At 49.9% G+C, this 13,883-nt stretch overlaps 1 protein-coding gene across 5 annotated transcripts in view; it reads left to right on the top strand.

The window, feature by feature from the left end:
* The window catches only part of LOC111076131, a 70,018-nt gene that overhangs the window by 50,892 nt on the left and 5,243 nt on the right, over nucleotides 1-13,883 (top strand). For 2 of the 5 annotated variants that reach the window (XR_005967700.1, XR_005967701.1), the window contains one exon: nucleotides 8,968-10,857. The exons of 1 other annotated variant lie outside the window; for it this stretch is intronic. The gene's annotated coding sequence lies outside the window, so the exon portion shown is untranslated. Of the gene's footprint in view, nucleotides 1-6,992; nucleotides 10,858-13,883 lie in introns of those variants that run through there. 2 more of the 5 variants (XR_005967702.1, XR_005967698.1) reach the window with 2 other exon arrangements.

Here is a 13,883-nt window from a genome sequence, read left to right on the forward strand (position 1 = left end):
CATCCTTACAAGTGCCCTGCCCTGCCCCTGCAAGCCCCTGCAAAGTGCTTTTCATGTTGCGAATATTGCTCTGCTGTTGCTGTTGCTGTTGCTTATGTATGGCCTTGCCGTGCCAAAATAAGATTAATTAGCCAAGGAGCTGTTTAGACTGCTGGGCGCCGCTCCAGCATCTGGCATCAGGCATCAGGCAGCGGGGGAAAAGGGGAAACGGGAAAAGCGAAAAAGGAATGGCAGCAACAAAGGCCAGAGCAAACACCTGAGATTTCCGTTTCCGCTGGGGAAATGTTTCTGCGTTTCAGCCACAGCCTTGTCCGCTGCTGTTTGCCTTTGTTTCTGCTGCTGCTGCTTTCTGCTGCTGCTGCTTTCTGTTTCTACTATTTCCTGTTACCTTGCCAATATCCGCCTGCTGTGCCATGTCCGCGCTGCCTTCCTGTGCAACCTCTTGTGTACCTGCCCCTGGCCTAATTTATTTATGTTTTGTCAAATTATCCAACATAAACGAATCAATAAGGTTCACAAAACTCAAGTCACGTCCTTCTTCGGTCTCGGTTTCGGTTTCGGTCTCAGTTTATACTTCGCTTTTAGCTTACAATTTTCCAATTTCTACTGCAGCTGATGCTGCGGCTGCTGCGACTGAGTTATTGCGAAAAATTGTGCAGCAAAGGGGCGTGGCACGTGCTGCTTACAAGCCGCCAGTCTGCCATTACGCTCGCTCTGCTATTTGCTCCTATTTGTCTCTGCTTTTGGCAGCATAAATCAATTAATTTCCCCTGTCACGTTACATTGTAAGCACAAACAACGAAAAAGTTTTACATGTGGCCACAAAAATCGAACCCAAAGGCAAGACACCACCACCCACACCCACATACCTCGCACTCGCACTCGTATATATTTATATTTATTTGTGTAATGTGGGGGGGCCATTTGTTTTGTGGCTCTTATTTACGCCCTGTCATTTAATGAAGTCTCCACGCATTGTGGAACGACTTTCAATATGCTCCGGATGGATCCATGGGGGATTTTCTACTCATGGAAATCTCTTGTTTCACTCTATTTATAAAACAACATCGAAGGGAGCTGAGCGGAGCGTACCTACTTTATTTATACTTTCCGCCCTGAGCGTGAGTAAAAGTCTTTGCGAAAGCTGACAAAAAGAAACTTCAAATCCTTTATGGCAGGCAAAATTAATTTTGAAACATTTTCCATCCACGTATTTTGCTCACCTCTCACCTCTTGGCCCGCATGAAATATTCATGGCCTACTTTTTGGGGCTGTTGGCAGAGAGCCTCCTCTGGCTGCTTGTGTGTGGCGAGAGAAACAATTACACAACAAATAGGAAAACATATTAAACAACAATTTACGGAGCATAGTCCTTACAGCGTCCTGGCTACTTTATGAATCACCACACATAAGTTGAGACAACAAAAGCAAAACGTATGCGAGTGCCATAAACAAGAATGTAGCACAAGTAAGTCCCTTGCAGAGGAAGGCAAGCAGCGAAGACTTTTAGCAACCTTCTAGAGCCGTGTGTTTGCCCTCCTTCCGTATCTATTACAGTTTAGGGCTCAGTTTCTGTTTCTCTTTTTGTTTGCCACAGCAACACAGTCTCTATGTACGAGAATCCTGGGTAAATTAAACTTTATGCCGTGGCCCTTCATTACAGATCGGTTCGTGATGAGGTGGCCAGAAGCGATAAGTGAAATAGAATAATGGTGAATCTTCACTGTGGTTTATGGGACATCTGTAGAGGAGTAGAGGATAAAGATAAAGTTTTCGGATGAAATTTTTAGTTCATTTCGGAGCCACTTACATGGTTGCTGGTCAACGATTTATCAGGCATGGCCTGGGAGTCAGGGCGGGAGATGCTTGCTGGGCGGTCGTGTGCGGCGACAGAATGTGTATAAATTTTGTCAAAAGTGTAGCAAAGCATTCAAGAATTTTGTTGAATTGTGCTTTGTGAAAGTTTTGCTTTGCAGTTATTTAATTGAATTTGCCACCGAAGGCGCTGTGGCTGCCGCAACTGACCCGGGAAACCCACACCCACACTCCCAATCACCCCCAACCTATTGCCCCGGAAAACTTCTGTATGTTTTCTGTGTGTGTGTGTGTGTGTGTGTTTTCTCGTAATTTCTCGTTTAGATTTCCTCCTCGGAAGCCTGATGGCCGATGTGCGGTGAACGATAAGGGCCAGAGTTGTTGGCTGCACTACTCGCCAGTATTTTCGAAAGTTTTTACGATTGTTTATTAAAGAACTAAGCGCACTTAATAAGCTTATGGACAGGGCGTGGCCGGCTGTGGCTGCAGCAGTAACAGTAAAGCAACAGACGCAGCAGTAAAAATGTTTGCCATCCACAAACAATTCAAATTAAATTGAAAGTCCAAAACGCTCGACGGCCATTCCCCTCCCTTCGACTTTAGCTTCTGCATTTTTGCCACTGACAGCAGCCACCAAGAAACGCCTGCAACAATACAAAAAAAAAATGAAAGGAAAACAAAGAAAAAGAGACCCCCCCACCCCAACCCCTTTGGAGCCAGACGCACGGACAGGGACAGGAACAGGGACAAGAAGCTCTGCATTGTGATAGTGGAATTTGTTTTAAAATAATATTACATAGCTGCAAGCGCTGCTCTCAGCAGTAGGTGGCCGGCGGAGGAGAGGAGATGCAGATGCAGATGCCCTAGCAGCGGGAGACGGAAATAATTCAAAGAATGAGCAAAATATTCCCTCACCATGTTTGGCTAGTCGCATGTGGAAAGACTCTGCCACAGATTACGTATATGAATGTACAGAGGAATATTAATTGAAGCGCTTTCCAAACAAGTCACTTTATAAGGCAAAATTGATTATGAAAAATCAAACAGTCTAAAATACCCAGCTAAGAGGGCATTAAAGAGTGACAGAGAGAGTGAGAGGGAGCTCATAGAGACCCTAAGAATGGAGGAATAAGCCACAGCAAAACAAGTGAATGTTCAGCCAAGGTACAACGTACCTCAAAACTGACCAGCAAAACACTTTAAATTCAATATTAATTGCATTGAGGAATTTGGCAAATAGTTTTCCATTGCTCCACGGACAAATCAGTGAATGAAATTTCGTTTTAATCATCACACTTGTGCATACACACATATTTCACTCAATCACTTTGTTAATTGTTCTCAAATGCAATCCACTTAAGTATCTTGAAAGCCCCAAAGTTTATTTAGCCGCTGCAAATCACTTAAAATGATTTTGCTCAACAGTTGCAGTTGCAGTTGAGACTCAAGTCTATCACGGTTGCATATCGTGTAAATGCAATTAAAATGGATTAAGTTTAGAATTGCTGCCGCCGCCAGGTGATAGTTATTCGAGACACTTTGATAGCCTTCGCATTTGAGTGGAGATACCCGGTTGCAGGATAAAGTATAATCAGCAAAGGGAAAGAAAATTCTGTGTGTGTGTGGTGTGTGTGTGTGAGAGAGCGGGGAAAATTTAATTGTGCGACTGAATGAAGTGAAAGGATGGGTGCGAGGCTTCTGGGTGTTGGGTGGGTGTGTGAGTTGGAGCGACGGGAGGTTGCTGCTCCGGCATCCCCGTCGAGGACATCGCTTTGATGAGTGCAAGCAAACAGGAGAAGAGAATGCATTTACTTGCATAATTTTCGGCATTTAATCGGATTACTGCACGACACGACAGCAGCATCAGGCAGCATCAGGCAGCATCAGAGAACCGTACAGACGCGTTGAGTTGCCCCTGTGCAAATACATTTATGGCCAAAAGAATTCCGAATAACAGCGCCAGATTTAATATGATTAAGTGAAATCTGCTGTCGTATTCTGTCGGCACGTGTTCCTTCGAGTATTTTGAGCCTCTGCTTAACCAGAAACCACAGCAATTAATTGCTTACACTTTACCGAAGTCGTATTCGCTGTGCCACTCCCAAAGTCATATACTATCAGCCCGAAACTCCCACTCCAGCGATTCCCTTAGTTACCAGCTACTGCCAGCCAGCCAGCCAGCCCGCCCGATCCTGACCAAGTGCGTGGGCGTGCGTTTAATGCCACTTTGATTTTCACACTACGAGTGGGTGTATCTGCCACCCTGCCACCCAGCCCCACCCCTTAATCGCGTTTCCACAACCACTTGGAGCCAACTGATGCGAGAGGAGGGTCAGGTTGGGTAGGGTTTGACTGTGGGCTGTGGGGGCGGACTTAATTACGCACGTATGGCTGTTTAAATTGGGTTTACTGGCGGTGGGAAAATGTTAGTTTTATGTTAATTAACCATTGTTTATGTCAATTAAGCGAAGCGTAACCGTATCGCGGCTGAGGGGCGCGGCTAAATGAGATACAAATTGTATTAACTTTGGGGCAAGAAATGGGAAATTAATATGCCGCAAGAAGGTGGCAAGAGACAGCTTAATGGGGTGCTACATTGGGGAAGCACTATTAAATAGAGACAGCGGCAGATATTAGAGAGCCTCTTTGGGGGCTACGAACCGCAGTTGAGCTTGTGATCCCCACACAATACCGAAAGGAAAATTTCCCTCTTCCCTTTTCCAACTGGTTCTAGGATTTGCAGGGAATTCGTCACACAACTTGAGCTGCTACGAAAGAGAGAGAGAGAGAGAGCCATGAACTAAGACTCCCCAAGAGGCTTATGTTCGCTCCTTGCCACACTTTCTCTCTTCCAGTGCTTCGCTTAGGGAGGCACAACCAGCAACAGTAACCAGAGGCAGCCATTGACAATGGTATATGGTTACAAATAGACGTAAACCGAAGCAGATGCTGCCATGGCACACTGAGGAAACTCAGACACGATTTCTTCTCCATTGCGAGGATGATTTCCGAAACGATTTTGTTCACAGTGTACATATGTATAGGCACTGCCCCGCCGCCACATTTCATTTCACTTAAGCTCCGTTAAACATATTTAAAGTACGTGATGTTAAGTGTCTTCTGTGCATTTGGGCTCCAGAGCTCTGCAGAGGCGACCCAGCCCGACCCCACGCTGAGCGGTCCTTGTGCGGGGGGTCTTTACCTTTTTGCATAAGCAAATTTTAATATGTTTAACTCGTTTCGGTTGTGGGGTAAAGACAGTGGAGTGCGGACAAAGGAGAGTGGAAGGAGGGGGGTCGCAAGGGATTGGCAGAAACTTCTGGCGTTAATTTTTAACAAGCTTCGCTCGGGCATCATTTGAGAGCCGAGAGCTTGCCAACGTACATAAATGTCAACCGAGGAGCGCTCATCCATCAATGAGCTTTGAAAAATGAACACTGCGAGTGGCACTACCAAAGGACTTTCGATCCAGGAAGGCAGGATGGGCGGAGAGAATGGGGAGTGAGGCTTGTGGCCTGTCGCTTTAAATTATGCAAAACGTTACGTACGATTCCCCGGCGCTGAGCCTCGGCCTGTGCCTGGGCCTGCCAACGGTATGACTGAATGATGAATTATATTGGCCAAAGAGTTAACGCAGTTGGTAAAAAAAAAATAAGAGAGAGAGAGAGAGAGAGAGGGAGAGGAGAAGTGCGGAGTCTGGTTGGGAATTGTGGTTTGTGCAAACGATTCTGGCAGTTTCATAGATTAAATTTGATTAGGCCGCATTACCAGCCATGGCGAGTCCGCTACGTGATCAACTTATGCCCATCCAGCCATCGTAAAAGGGTCGTAAAGTCGTGTCACAGTGGGACCACAACTAAATGGATTATCGTTTTAATAATTTACAACAAATTTAGTGAAGGGAAATTAACATTTTGTGGTCAATGCACAGTGGGATACCATTTGGGCGATTTTGATACATAAATGCATAAGAAATTGAGCGGAAGTGAAGTGTTTCAACTGAATTGAAAGTTATTATGGTAAAACTGTGCCAGTGGGAGGGTGGATCGTGGCTCGAGAGCCCGTGTGGATCGTAAGAGCGAGCGCGTACGCGTACCCGCTTTCAGAGCGCTAACAGTGCACTGTAAACGGGAGCAGGTGTTAAAGGAGAGCAGCAACAGGCTGTTAATAGCGCTGCTGCTCTGTTACAGCCACTGCAGTGAACAGCTAAAGCTTTCAGCTCATTTAACAATGCCAAACAGATTACACATGAAACCCAGTTCCACATCAATAGATTTTAAGCCCTTCAGACACTTTTAATTGACAGTGAACTAAGGTTTATTGTTCTCCAATTACGAACATACTTGACTCGACTCAATTAGCAGCTTCTTTGGCACATTCTTTTCTACTCTTTTCCACTTAACGGCTTTTCCCTCACCACCACCATTTGGTTTGCTTTCACTCCGTTTTCTGCTGCTCTCTGCCCCCACACACTCTTGCTGGCTCTCATTCATTCACCTACGATTCTGCACATGGCACAGAGAACACACTCCCACACCCACACCACCACACTCGTACACCCCCTACAATGCATCACTGTGAGTCCAACCCACAAAAGCCTGTACATCACACCACCACCCACCCCACCCACCTGCAACCAACCAACCAGCCACCCCACCCCCCTCCAGCTTGCTAATACTTTTATACGTATTTTTCTCTTTACTTCTAGTTGTGCTTTTGTATTTGCCAATTTTAATGAGTGTAGAAAGCAAATCCAAAAACAAATTAAACAGAAAAACAGAAACAGAAAAATTCAGAAACATTAGCAAGAATAACACCAACAACAACAACAACAGCACATTATAACGAATTTTGTACAATAAAAACAAAAACAAAAACAAAAAAAGCTTGTTTCACCTCCAACAAACAAAAACAAACTCATTTCAACAACAACAACAACAACAAAAAGCACGTATACACAATGTGACAATAAAATAGAGAGAAAGAGAGAGAGAGAGAGAGACAGAGAAACAGAGTGAGAGAGAGCAAAGAGAGCGCACAAAGAGGAATATCCAATTGCACCATTTAGAATGAGAAAAAGAAACTGAAAAAAAAGCAACAACAACAAAAACAACAACACCAGCAACAGTGATAGAAAACGCACAAGAAAAAAAACAAATAAAAAAACACAGCAACAACAACAGCAACAAAATAATGCAAATAATAGCAAAATAAATACCAATTAATAGCGAATAATACCAGCAGCAGCATTTTTCCCTCGTCTCCTCCTTTGCTTGCCGAATGCCTTTGCACCAACACACTCTCGGTGTTTGTTCCCGTCTCAGTGTGTGTGTGTGTGTACCTCCCAGCATCAACACCACCACCCACCCACCCAGCAACTCAGCCACCCAGCTACCCAGCCACATATGTGTGTCCCTCACCCGCCCCCCGCCAATGACACAAAATCCACGATCGGTGTTCATTTATGTGCGCGTATGTGCGCGTCTGTCTGTGTGTGTAGCACCCAAGTAGCCACCAAATAGAGCACGCAAACCACACAAAAAAAAAACCAAAAAGAAAACACCAAAACCAAATCCACCAAATCCGCACCACCAATCCGCACCACCATCACAACCACCGTTAAGAAGCAGCAGCAACAAGAAGAAGAGCAAAAGCAAAAGCAGCAGCACCACCACCACAGATTGTGGCAGGCAGCCTGAAGGCAGGTCAGTGTCGTCGTGTCGTGGGGCACGAGAGTAGAACAGACCCGAACCTAGATATCAAACCGCTCCAAAAACCGCTCCAAAAACCGCTCCAAAAACCGCTCCAAAAACCGCTCCAAAACCGCTCCAAAAAAACGCTCCAAACCGAATAGAACCACCCACTTCCTGGCCCCCGATCTGCTCCACCACCAAACCACACACCAGCACCACAATTGCACATTACTACCATAGATACCCCAGGCAGTACTACTACCGCATGGAGCGCGGCGGCACCAGCGGTGGTCACCAATATCAGCATTCGCAGCATTCGCAGCATTCGCAGCAACAGCAACATCAGCAACAGCAGCAGCAGCAACAGTCGCACCACCAATCGCACCATCAGCGACACCAGCATGTGGTGGCCGTGCACAGCTACGATCCGTATCTGACGGCGGGCGGGGCGGACGAGGAGCACACCTCGGGCACCTCGTCTTTTGACAATCCCGCCACCAAAAAGAAACCACCCAAGCTGAAGCCCATCCATCGATCCCTGTCCATGGCCATCGACAACTACGCACCGGCCACGTCGTCCGTGTCGATGGGGGATCTCGGTCTGGACATGGATCTTGATCTCGAGCTGGAGATGGAGCATGGGATCCTCATCAGTGAGCAGCCGCTGATCCATCGCTCCGCCTCGCCGCTGCCCCTGTCCAGGTCGGCTGTCGCCCTCCATCCACCGCAGACCCTTGCCCTCCCAGCACAACAGCAACAACATCTATCCCATCCAGCCCCCGGCATGCAGCGCGCTGGCAGCGGTGCCGTTTCCCCAGCTCTCTCTGCCCGCCAACAACACCACCACCACCTCCTCCAACAACAACAACAGCTACACCATCAGCATCAACAACATCAACAACAACAACAGAAACAACAACAACAAGTACACCACCAGCAAAAACAACAACAACAACAACAGATGCATCTGCACACTTTTCAGCATTTGGCCGCACAGGCAGCTGCTGCGAGGCATCAGCAATCGCAATCTCAATCGCAATCGCAATCGCAAATGCACCACCAGCAATCGCACCGCCAACACCCCCATTCGCATCCGCATTCGCATCCGCATCCGCTTCCGGCTAGCTCACCCACCTCCCACGCGGTGAGCCCAGTGCTGGGCCAGCAGCAGCAGCAGCAGCACCGCCAGCAGCCGGACATTTATCTGGTCAGCAGCAGCAGCCTGGGCGATGGAGCTGGCTTGGGCATGGGCATGGGCATTGGCATGGGCATGGGCATGGGCCGCTCGCCGTTGGGCGGGAGCACATCCCCCATTCAGTTCATCGATGTGGACGATGTGCCCAACCCGACGGTCGTCGCCGCAGCCGCCCACCGCCCGACGATGCACACCCACCCGCTAAAGAAGAACATGTTCCGGCGCTCCGACACTATTGACGTGCATCCGTCTACCAATTTTCAGATGAAGAAAACGCATTCCTTCCACGCCCAGCAGGACCCCGCCGCCCTGGACCAGATACAGCTGGCCGTGGCCTCCGGATCGGCGGCCTCCAGTCGACGCACCAGCTCCGTGCGTGGCAACTTCCTGATGCCGGGTCCGCCAGGCGGCGCCGGCGGTGGCAAGGAAATCTCGCGTTCCCCGTCGCCCAGTAGGCGTGGCTGCCGCTCGCATCGCTCTTTCAACGATCCGGGCCGCAGGCCCAGCACGAAACCCGAGTCCGTGGTGGAGTCCCAGATCCGACATCCCTCGCTGAACGACGACCTCATGGAGCCCATGGACGGACGCAATCTCTTCCCGCCCACCAACCTATCGCTGGAGAACGAGCTGTTCGTGGAGTCGCGCTCGCGCAGCAACAGCCACACCAAAATGGAGGAGCTGGGCCTCGCCCAGCTGACAGCCGCCGCCGTGGCCGTGCAACGGCTGCGCAAGGCCTCCGGATCCTTCGAGGATGCGGCCGGCAGTGGAATGACCACCCATCCGCCCTCCACCTCGAACAGCGTGAAGCAGAAGCGCGAGCCGCACCCCCACTCCCGCCAGCAGAGCACCCACAGCCTCGAGCTGGACGGCAGACCCTCCACATCCGCAGCGGCGGCGGCGGCTGCAGCAGCAGCAGCAGCGGGCGGAGGCCATCCCCTGCAGCTGCACAGCGCTGCGGCGGCGGCCAGTGCGGCGTTCCACTTCAAGAGGGGGGCGCAGCACGGACGCTCGCTCTACCTCTCGCCCAGCAACCTGGAGGAGATGACCGTGCACCGGCCGGGTGTCCTGGCGGCGGCGGCTGCCTTCCAGGGCACCAACGCCAGTGCGAGCGTGAAGCAGGCCAAGGCGCTGCACAGCGCCAGCGTGCGACTGAGGAGCTATCGGGAGACGTTGAGCGCGTCGAAGAAGTCGAAGAGCTTCATCGGGGACGCGGGCGTAATGCAGGGGGCCCAGGCGGACGACGACTTTGAGCTGAGCTCACCCCACCGACGCAACAGTCGTCCGCTGTCGACGGCCGTGCCCAGTTCGAGCGTGAACCTGGACGAGATCAAGCGCAGTCCCCGTCCCATCTCCATATCTGCGTCGGCGGCGGCGGCCGCCTTCATCGACGAGAAGCGGCCGAGCTTCGAGCGGAAGTCATCGCTGAGCTACGACCAGCACGAGCTGGCGGACGCAGCCTTCGCCGCCCAGGTGCTGCGACCGTTTCACCACAAGCTGGCCGCCGGGCGGAAAGGCTCCGTGGGCGGGGGCTCGCACAAGCTGAAGAAGAAGTCGCTGAGCGACGAGACCGACGAGGACGAGGAGGCGGATCGCAAGCGCAAGCGCATCGTCTGCATCGTCCTGGCCACCGTGCTCCTGTGCCTTGTATGCGCCAGCGTATTCGTCGTCGTCGTCACGCTCACCTCCGGCTCCGGCCAGTCCGGAAAGAAGGCGCACTCCTTCAGCAGAGACACCCCGGTCCACTACACCGGCATGCGGCCCTCATGAACTCCAACGCCCGCGAGGAGGCTCTCGAGGCTGACCACCCCAACAAACAGTTGTCCCCCCCACCGCCGCCCACTGATGAGATTGGGATTCGACTCGATTTCGTTTGGAATTTGGTTTTCGGTTGCACTTCCGCTTCAATTTCGTGTTTCTATCGTTCTTCCTTCTCGTCCTTCTCGTCGTCGTCGTCCCTCCATTGGGTTCCTGTGTGCAAATTGGGTTTCCTCTGTGCCGTGCAGCAGCATCGGCTATGGCCATGGCTCGCACTCTGATTCCCTTCAGCCGGATTGCCTAATTGACGTTGGGCCAGGAGCAGCAGCAGCAGCAGCAGCAACAACCAACAGAGCCAGAGCCACGGCAGGACACTTAGCTGCAACAATCGATTCGCGTGTAAGTAGGCGAAATGCCTTTTGTGTAGGGATCTCTAAGCCCCGATGACAGGGCCTCCTTCTCCTGCTGTGTTGTGTCCAAACCTTTTTGTTTTATTGAAAATATCTGTGATAAATATTTAAGCTGTGAAAGAAAACCAAAAGCGTCGTCGCGACCGAAAGATTTAAGCTTTAAAAATAGAAATATACACACACAAATATATATATGTACGAGTGTCTACGACTGCATTGTCATCCCTCCCCCCCAGCGCCCAGAAACAGCCACATCATGCAAATCATTGAACGAGGTCAGGCTCCAGCTTTGGTCCATTGTCATCCTTACAACACACAGACACAGGCACACACAGGCACACAGGCACCACTGTAACACAGAGTTACCACAAAAGACAGTGTGACGGAGCAGCATGGCCATATGTTCTTATAGACCATAAAGTTGTGCAAATACAAATATGCCAGGCAATGCCAGCATGCCACCAAGCCACCATGCCACCAAGCCACCACCATGCCACACAAAACACAAGTAATTCTCAAATATTGAGCTGGCAAAAGCTCAGCAAAATCCCCGAGCATTACATAACTGACTAACTGGCTAACTGGCTCCTAACCTGACTCCCACATACAGCAACATGCCACACACACCACACACAAGGCAGGCAGGCAGGCAGGCTGGCTGGCTGGCTAAGGCTAAGGCTCAGCGACACGCAAACGCACACAGGCATAAAAAATTATACTGTACTTACTTTGCCTTGACTTTAATGACTCTGACTGCAGCAGAAGCCGCAGGAGGATGCCCAGGCATCAGCATCGGCACTGGCACTGGCACTGGCACTGGAAGCGGCACTGGCATCCTCTTGCTGCCACAGCATCAGCATCAGCAACAGCAACAGACAAAGCCAAACTAATCAGCACGTGTGTTGGTATGCCTTGGTATGCGTGTGTTTGTGCGTGTGGCACAAACAACGGTAAACTGACTCCGAGGGGGAGTAAGTGGGTGAATGAGTGGCCGAGAGCCAAGAGCCAAGAGCAGGCCTGCCTTCCTTGGAGCCGAGAGCGACCTTTCCCTTCGTCGTCATTCTGCTCACTTTTTATGCTCTCGCTTAATAGTTTTGCTTTGTGGTGTACGTGCACCGATGTATGTATGTGTGGGTGTGTGTTGGTTTTCTGCATCATTACGGCACGGTACAGTTGGTTTCCTTTTTATTATATGTTTTTATACTGGTGTATGTCTGTCGGTCTGTCTGTCTGTCTGTAGCTCCTCCGCACCTTCGTACAACTCGTCTCGTACATACCACAGCCTTAATTTTGCTTAGACGTGGAACATGGAAACTAGGTTACTTTTTCATGAGTGAGTGGGTGAAAGTGTCAGTGAGAATGTGCAACAACAAAATAAACTAACAACAATTGTTTATTATGAGCAAAAGGCGAAAAAGGCAAAAACCATCCATGCCCATGACAGTAGGGACCGCGCTCAGTTGGCTGCAATGGCCTTGCCTTACCACCAGAAACAGCCCCAGCCCCCTACCCACAATGCCTAGGGTTGCCAACGCTGATGATGTCCCGCATGACCGCTAAAGTCCCCAAAATGACAGACCAGTGGCAACCAAAAGTTGCATCCCATACCAAATAGGCAAGAAATTGACAGTTCCGTTTGGTAGGGGCCCCGACGGAAAACAGGAGCAGAGAGTGCCCTAAAAAGTCACAGTACAACCTTTATATGGGAGCCCTGTGTAGCCTCGTTGTTATTTAATGTCTCCGCTTATATACGCAGTTAATATACGAACAATAATAGCAAAAAATCCGCTCTCTCTCCGCGGAATCAACGTTCCCCTTTCATATTAATTAAAAACAATAGTTTTCCATATCCATAATTAATATTATGAAACCGAATGGCACAGCACGAAACGGTTAAAATAAAATCCAATAGCTGAGAGTGGAAGCCAGAAAAGTGCATCGATAAATTCAATTTGAATAGAGGCACAATAGAAGCCAACAATTCCCCAGTGCCAGGCGACTAATTAGTCCTTGCTCTTCATCCGTCATGGCTGCACATCAGGCCCAGGTGCTGGCCCAGTGGCTGGGGCAATCAGTTGCGGCCAGGCAGGGCAGCAACAGGCTAGAAGAAGCCACAGCAGATGGCGTGATAGTTAGGCCAGGGACTGCGGCGAGGGGAAGGGGGCAAGGGCTGTGCTTTCAACACCACATTTATAATTAAACAACATGAAAGACAAAGAGCCACAGGAATGATGGAGCGAGACAGAGCCAGAGCCAAGGTACAAGCACAGAATGATTGAGCGAGACAGCGGCAAGCCAAGAATAGAAGGAGCAGGCAAACAGATTGGGGGGCCAGGAGGAAGGGAGGCGGGGCAGGTAGGTAGGTGGGTAGGTGCGAGAGTGTGCCACAAAGTTGGTCGGCAGCATTTATGAGCCCCAACGTAATGGCTGTTAACAATTTAACTTGTTTACCTGTGGGAAAGTTATATGTTAATTGGTCTCCTCCACAGACACCAGCACGTGCAGGCGGACACGCGAGCGTGTAGGCCGTGCTGCCCCACAACGGACACGCACAAGGCTGGCAAAATGTCCTTAGAGCAGCGTGCATGTGGCACGACTGGGAGTCACTCTGTAGAGTGAAGCTACAGGGCAGACATTAGTTTGGGCAGAGGAATTTAACGATAGAAATGACTTTTTCTTCGGAATAATGTTTCGTACCTGCAGATCTGAGTTTATATTGAGGCACCCGATTAAGATATCCGCCAGTTAATGCAGCTTTAATCCAATTCTAACGACTCCTCTTTTAATGATGATCGTGAATATGAATACAAAATGAGGGCAGGATATTACGTCCAGCTACTCTCTGGCTATGCCCCTGCAACCTGGCAGCAGAGTGGGGTAGCATAAAGAAAGACGAGGCAATAGCATTGTGCTGAGTAGCTCCTGCCTGCCACAACAGCATCAACAGAAGCAGCAGCAACAGCAGCAGCAGCAACAAAAGCAGCCGCAAACAGCACTTGGCCAAGTGAATAATGG

The sequence above is a fragment of the Drosophila obscura genome, unplaced genomic scaffold (genome assembly GCF_018151105.1).
Source record: "Drosophila obscura isolate BZ-5 IFL unplaced genomic scaffold, ASM1815110v1 contig_186, whole genome shotgun sequence".
Classification (NCBI taxonomy): Eukaryota; Metazoa; Arthropoda; class Insecta; order Diptera; family Drosophilidae; genus Drosophila; species Drosophila obscura.